Here is a 7,640-nt window from a genome sequence, read left to right as displayed (position 1 = left end):
TCCTAGAATCACAACGACCAAGAAAAAAAAGCAGGCATTTTCAGAAAAATTTCACGAGACTATACGATGGCCCAAGAATCGAGAAACGTGATTTACGATCTATTGACTAAAGCTTGAAGTTATACTACACATGCTTTATTCCCAAAAATATCTACTAAAAAGTCAGCATTGACTTTCAATAATGCAGCTAACTTCAATAAGAAGTTACACTTCTCTTCCCTCACCAATTACAATCACTCAAACCTTCCTTCTCCTTTTCTTCTTTCTTTTCGAATCGACTTTCGACACCTCCCACAGGTGATACCATTTTTCTGGCCAAAGAGGTGGCATTAGCTTCTCCTTCGTTTGCTAAATTATCCCACAAAGAGCGCCTCCTATTCCTTTTGTATTTTTACAACACCACAACAACCGAAACCACCTTCATCGAAGGTATTCTTCTTGAGGTTTTCCTACAATACCAAGAGGGGTAGCAACCCCCTTCGTTCCTTGCTTCCTGACGAACATCAAACAACCCAATCACCCCTAAAACATTTTATGCCCTCATCTTCTTCTCCGATCAAAAGAGAACCCAGGAAAACCACCTTTTCCCCTTTCAAGTTTTGTTCACTACTAGAAAAACAGCCTTTTACGACGCTCATTGCGCGTCATAAAAGGCTCACACGACGCGCAAATGCGCGTCAAGGAAGGCCCTATCATAAAGAGAGACGACGCGCTTTTGCGCGTCGTCTAGAGACGACGCGCAATTACAACGCACATTTACAACACGCAATACGTATCAAGGAAGGCCCTGTCATAAAGAAAGACGACATGCATTCGCATGTCGTAACCTTACGACGCGCGTGTTAATGACACGCAATGCGTATCAAGAAAGCCCCTGTCAAGAAAGGCCATGTTATAAATGAAGATGACACACATTTTTGCGTATCATAATATTAAATGTTTAAAAAAAAATATTATTTATAGATTTACTAATTTTGAAATTAAATTTGTATTTAATGTCTCATAATAGAAAATAAAATATCATATACAAAAAATACAATCCATTGCATAAGATTTAATGTCATACAAATAATCGTTCCATAAAAAGATAAAACAAATCAGTAGAGTTGTAACAAAAATTTACAAACTAATAGTTCTAGTAACCTAATGTGTGCCTCACTATAAACAAGATTTGTGCTGATTTTTTTAAATGTGTGCCTCAATTGTGTCCACTCTTCCTTAGTAACACCACTCAATGACTCTAAATCTATGAACTTGCTCAAAGTATCTATATTACCTGCAAAAAAAGAAAAGAAAAGAAAATACAAAATATGTGTGAAGATGGATTATTACATTGTAAGAGAAGTAAAGAACCTTGAGCTTCCTCCAGTGGGACACATGGGTAGTCAGACTTGATACACTTTGCAACATGTATATCTCCTAATGCAAGATCAACTTTATTTCTCCAACTAGAAGGCCATATGAACCTCTTTAGTTTATCCTTAAAAAGAGAAACATAAATTGAATTATTAGATTATTTATTTATTTTGACAAAAGTAGTTGAAAATATTAAATACCTGACCAAAGCCAGCATTTACAAAATCATTCACAAAGTTCCAACTTCCAACAGCCCAGCAGTCGCCTTTTCTCCTTTAGCAACGATTCTATCGATATCTTCATCTGTGATTGTACTATCCTTTGAATTGAATACCATTTCAGCACCAAACCTCATCATTTGTAGCATCTCATCTTTGTTTATAGCTGCCAAAAAAAATGTCATGTTATTTAGAAGTAATGGGAACTAGTAAAAAGGTGATGTGAAGAAATGCTTACTCTTTTGCTCAGCTAAACGTCATTGTTGAATAACCAAAGCATCAAGTGCAAGCTTTTTATAAGCTCTTTCAATGACTTTCTCCTCTATAGTGTACTGTTATGTTTACAATCAATTAAAATTAGTAAACAATCATTTCAGCAGCCTTGTCATCTATTATAGTACACCACAAATTCCTTTAATATAATAAGACATGGACTTGATTAAACCAATACTTTCATGTTGCATAACAAATATAAATATAAATGTTAAAAGTATGAACCTGTAAGAATATCAACACCTTGAAGTCAAAAGTCAAAAGTTGAAATGGTAAATACCTGTGAAACAGCCTGTTTACACAACTGATGCACAGTCTCATCATTCATTATAACTCCTGTGAAATGTAACACACATGAAAAATGAGGGAAAAAATGTAAACATAAAGCTATTTGAAAATAAATGAAATCTCAATACTGTTAACATAAAGCTATTTGAAAATAAATGAAATCTCAAAGTAACATGATTGCAATGCGTGGTAGATTATGTGAGCTTAATAATAACTAACCAACAATGTGGCAGATTAATAAATTAATAAATGTGGCAGATTAATAATAACTAACCAACAATGAAATCTCAATACTCGTTATAACAGAAAAGGTATAAATTAATAAATGTGGCAGATTATGTGAGCTTAATAATAACTAACCAACAATGGAAACGTTGTTGTTAGCCATTATTAATTTACAATTCAAACTATAATCAAATAAAAAGTCATCCACTATCACATACCCACAAAAAGAAAATTGTTTTCCACAACTTACTTGAAGCCAATCAGCAACAGCAATGATGGTTTAGAAGGATCCCATGAGAAATATGTTGTGAAGAAACAAGGTTCATTTTCCTCCATTACTTTGTATAATGGCACATATGGCGACAATCCATCAAGAGATCCAGCCCATTCTATGTATTTCTAAAATCAAATTCATCCAAAAGAAAAAAAAAAGTAAATTAAGATAACATTTTTTTAGTACTAGTTACAAGCGATAGCAATCTACCTTTATCTCTTTGTAGATTACATCATCATGCTTTCATTTATTTCCATTACATCAATTGTACTTTTTTTTCTTGCAATTAACCCTTTATAGTTACCTTTTGCTGCAGTAATCTATGATTTCCATAAATGCCCTTAGTTTCGTACTCATTCAGCCAGAAATACCCTTTATAGTTACCTTTTATTTTCTAATGAAGGATCAAATACTTTCCTGAAATCTTTCTGCAGCTTGAGGATCATCTGGATTCTTATTTGCGTCAACTTGGCGTGCCTGATCAACTTGGCGTGCCTGTTCCATGTGGCGACAATCCATCATGAGATCCAAACGAACACCTCAGCATGTGTATCTAATATCAACATATCCTCGGGCAACAGGTCATCTTGATCAAAGTTGTAAACTTCTTCAATCTTAATTAACAATAATAATAAAAGAAAAAAAAAGTAAAACTAAAGTGGTATTATTATATGTTTGTGAAATTGAAACCTTTAATAAGCGAGAATGCAAACAAGTGAGGAAATCTAGAAGTCTCCAGTGATACTTTGGTGCTAGTGAAGCTTTGGTTCCCTCCAAATCCAAGCCAAAACGTTGATCAGCTTTCTGTTCCTTCATTTTGGAATTTTGATTATACCCCATGCTCATCAAAGACAACATAAAAAAATCATCAAAAAAGTATTTGATTATTGAATTCTTTCTTTTTTCACATTAATTGTTGTCTGAATAAGGACATTATACCTTCAAAGAATCAACAATTTTAGCTGCCCATTCTTGTTGTTCAAAAGTACTGTGTGTTCCTTTCTAGATATATAAGCTGAAAAGACAAAACCAATATAAAAAGATTGAAAACCAATACCAATGGATTTCATCCAGATAGGGAAGTTTCAGGTGGTTGTTCTGGAACTGAACTTGCACTATGATGTTTTAGACTGTAAGTTGCAAAACAAAAGAATAAATACTAAGAGGACATAAAATAAGGATGATTCAATTGAGGAAATCTCAATTTAGAAAAAAAAATGTTTAAAAATGAATATTTAGAAACAAAACTAATAAATAATAATCATTAATTATTAACGAACATACTTGGTTAATTGCTTGGTTGGCTCCACTTTCCAAAAGCTCAGGGGGGCGATCCGTTGTGAGTAATAGAAGAGGTAAAAAATCTTGAGAAGATTCCACTACCTGTAAAAGTGTAAATTATCCACCTTTTTATAAAAAATGGAAAAGGGTAAAAAATTATGATTTTTTTATAGACTTCCAGCAGGTAAAAGATTTGAAACTGGAGCGCTTGATGAGGTTATAACCACAGCTGGTTTTTGACATCTTTTCTGCTCATTCCCTACATGCACAAGGTTTGTGACCCCTTTTGGAGAAGAACCATTAAACCTATAGAAAAACGAATTCAATGTTATAGGTGACCATTGAAGAACAATCTGGATTTAAACTTTAGATCCAAAAACTCATATCAAACATTTGAATCCATCAGACAAGTTACCTGAGAAGTTGATAGCAACATTCTTGTAAAATTGTCATTCAATATGATCAACAACAGGTAAAAGAGTAGCATTTAGGAATATAAAAGCCTAAGCATGTATATATTGCAGAAAGTGGCCAAAGCCCTGGTGCCTGGTGGTAATAGAGTAACAGTTTCCCATACTACTTAATATCGAATAATCTATTGTTATTATTGTTCTATCTATAAGATAAATCATAATTCTATTAACCTAAAATAAGAATCTTGCATTATATACTCTCAAATGAATTGAATAAATACTTCATATTTTTTGTTCTATGGAATATATAAACCATAAAATTGTAGGCTTTTACTTATACTCGATACCAGAAACTGCTCCCTCATATCACGTGATTGCACTGTACCCGTCACTTGAAGCAATTTATCAGCTAATTTCGATTTTCTATGATCAATATGTGCAATGATGGAGAAATTTTTAATGTTTTCTGTGGGAACCTTCAATTCAATCAAAATCACATGTTTCAAAATCGTAGATACTTGGAAGCTTCTACCCAAAGAGGTCAATCAAAGTGCTAAAACTCCATTCAAGTGTTATCAAATATGTGGGAATGTGACTCGAACAAAATACATAGTTGTAAAATAAAAAGGATTAATGTAACCATACCTTTAGAAGACGATCTCGACCAGCGATAAATGTCGCTTCTGAGGCAAAAGCATCTTTGGAGTCATCACAAGCTTCATCTTACTGCTTCACCTTAGCAGGTGTATCACTAGCAGGAAGACTCACTTATGCAACTATATACCCATCCACGAATATAGTAACTAGAGACAAAGAAGACATCTTCAATTACAAACCCTAGGTTTCCCCAATCTTGAGTGAAAACAAAATGAATGACCTGATAAAGTAATTCGAGTTGTATTCAATTACAAACCCTAGGTTTTCCCCAATCTTGATGATTACCAAGAATAACAGGAGAACGGAAGCAAGATGAGCGATAGGATGAGTTGAGCAACGATTGTGGTCGACACGAGTGGGAAGAAGGAAAAGATTAGGGATTTCATGGCGGGGAAAAACTTGACTGGTCTTCTAACGAAGACATGGTAGGTGTTGTAGGTGATTGTGGCTATGGCATTGAGGAAGAAGATGTAGACAAAAACAGTATAGAGGAGATGAATTGTAAGGTTTTGATGAAGATCCGGCCGTTGGTGGTTTCACAGTGAGGCGATGGCTAGCGGCGGCGAGCAGAGAGGACTCGTCGCTTGAGGAGCCAACAATCGAGAGGAGAAAGTGGGTGGGTGAAGATGTAGAGGATAAAGTGCAGAGGTAAGGAAGCGGGGTACATCAAATATTTGGGGGATTTGATTTCCCATAGGCGCGTATTAAAATTTTATAAAACGACATTTATACATGACGCCCGTTTAATTTAAGTGCCCTCCGTGTTTGTAATTTTTTTTTGTTGGACACTTAATTTTAGGGCACGCATAAATGCGTATGCTCTATCCTTTTAATTATGAAAACCTGACATTATTTCTAGGACACGCACAAAATGCATAACGTAAATCTGCGTGTGTCATTGTTCGCGCGTCATTAAAGGTCTGTTTTCTAGTAGTGGTTGTTGAAACAGAAAAAGGAATCAATGAGGAACGGTCGGAGAAGCCCCTCTTACCATCATTGTCGGAAACAACAGCCACTAGTTGCCATCCTCGCTCCCTTCTCCGGCGATAACGGGTCCAAAACATCCCCGGATGTCCATTGTTGCTGCTTCTAGACAACCGACTTCTTCATTCTTCGACCGATCGAGCACCGGTGATGCTTTTTCGATTCATCACTGCCCAACATCCCCACCTCTTCTTATGCTTCCGTTCTTCTTCCTTCTCCGGTTGGACTGAGTGACAGGGACGCCCTCCGTGGAAACGACGGTTGTTGTTGCTCTCTTTGGTTGGATTGTTGTCGCCGACGGTGAACAAGGGACCACCATTTTGACTGCCTTCGTGTTTCTCCTTTCTTGATCAGACGAGGGATCGAAGACCTCTTGTCGACTGTTTTCTGTCCGTGATCCTTTCATCTTCTCTGGGGATTCAAGACTAATAACGTGTTTTAATTTTGACTAAGGGGGTGTTTGGATAAATTATTTTTTAGCTTATTAGCTTATTGCTTATTAGTTTATTGTGGTGGGAATAAGCAGTTTTTTAAAAAGTGTTTGGATTACCTTATTGCGGTGGGAATAAGCAATAAGCATTTTTAAGTGTTTGGCAAACAAGACAACTTATATGAGTAAAATGACCAAAAAGGGCTTCCTCTTATATGTTAACATATTTTTCTTATTAAAACAATACATTTTGTTTCTTAAATAATAATAATAATAAGAGAATTAAATATCCTCCTACTTTTCTTCCTACAAATCCTCATACCCAATTAAATGATGACATGTGTCATATTAGTATACTAAAATATCATTAAATGAGCATTAAATGTTGAACATGTCACTATCTAATTTGGTAGGATGATTTGTAGGAACAAAAAGTAGGAGGATATTTAATATTACTAATAATAATTTTCTTATTCATAAGAACTAAAAAAACATTTACCACATTATTTTTACACCTATTTTTAAATTGATCGGATACACCTATCGAAATATTCAAGAAACATGAGACCATAATGCTCTTATCCATAAGAATTAAAAAAACATTTATCATGCAAAACCATATGAGACCACAAATTTCATTTCAAATCCATATTATCCAGCATATTATCCTAAATATCCAAAACAGTTTCATGCAACTACATTAAACCATAAAATGAAAAATACGAAAGAGTTTCAAAACAAATCATACGTCATTACATGCACGAGTGTTTGACCTTGAGAATATTTGTCCCGCAATCATATCGCGTACTGCACTCATATACATATCGTCACTTCTATGTTGTCTACATGATAGTTCATCATGTGGCTCAATACCATCAGCGGGTCCTTCATCATTGTGTGGAATACAAGATTCTTCTTTCGCTATTTGAAATGCCGCATCACCACTACTGCTCATTCTAATGTAATTATGAATTGCCATTGAAGCTAGCACAATTTTAACTTGGGTCTCGAAGTTGAAATTAACATGCATATCTCTTAGTAACACCCATCGAGCCTTCCAGACTCCAAAAGTTCGTTCAATTACATTGAAAAGTGACGAATTATAATAGTTAAATTTTTCTTTGAAGCCTTTTGGTTCCCACAAGACACGAGTCTGTCCACGTCGAAAATCAGGAATATGATAACTGATGTTTGAACCTTTGTAGGGAGAAAGATAACCTTTTTTATTAGGATATCCGGCG

The 7,640-nt window shown here is 35.0% G+C and overlaps 1 long non-coding RNA gene across 1 annotated transcript; it reads right to left on the bottom strand.

Annotated features, from left to right (window-relative positions):
• Positions 1–1,025: 1,025 nt before the first annotated feature.
• LOC111910984 (uncharacterized) lies at positions 1,026–4,190 on the bottom strand. Its single transcript, XR_008225726.1, has 5 exons — positions 3,919–4,190; positions 2,611–3,649; positions 2,128–2,183; positions 1,813–1,906; positions 1,026–1,740 (listed from the first exon to the last, which is right to left on the bottom strand). It is a non-coding gene; the product is annotated as an uncharacterized LOC111910984 (long non-coding RNA).
• Positions 4,191–7,640: the final 3,450 nt, after the last annotated feature.

The sequence above is a fragment of the Lactuca sativa genome, chromosome 8, assembly GCF_002870075.4.
Source record: "Lactuca sativa cultivar Salinas chromosome 8, Lsat_Salinas_v11, whole genome shotgun sequence".
NCBI classification, from domain to species: domain Eukaryota; kingdom Viridiplantae; phylum Streptophyta; class Magnoliopsida; order Asterales; family Asteraceae; genus Lactuca; species Lactuca sativa.
Note: the sequence above shows the minus strand (reverse complement) of the source record. Positions and strands in the feature narration are given on the sequence as shown.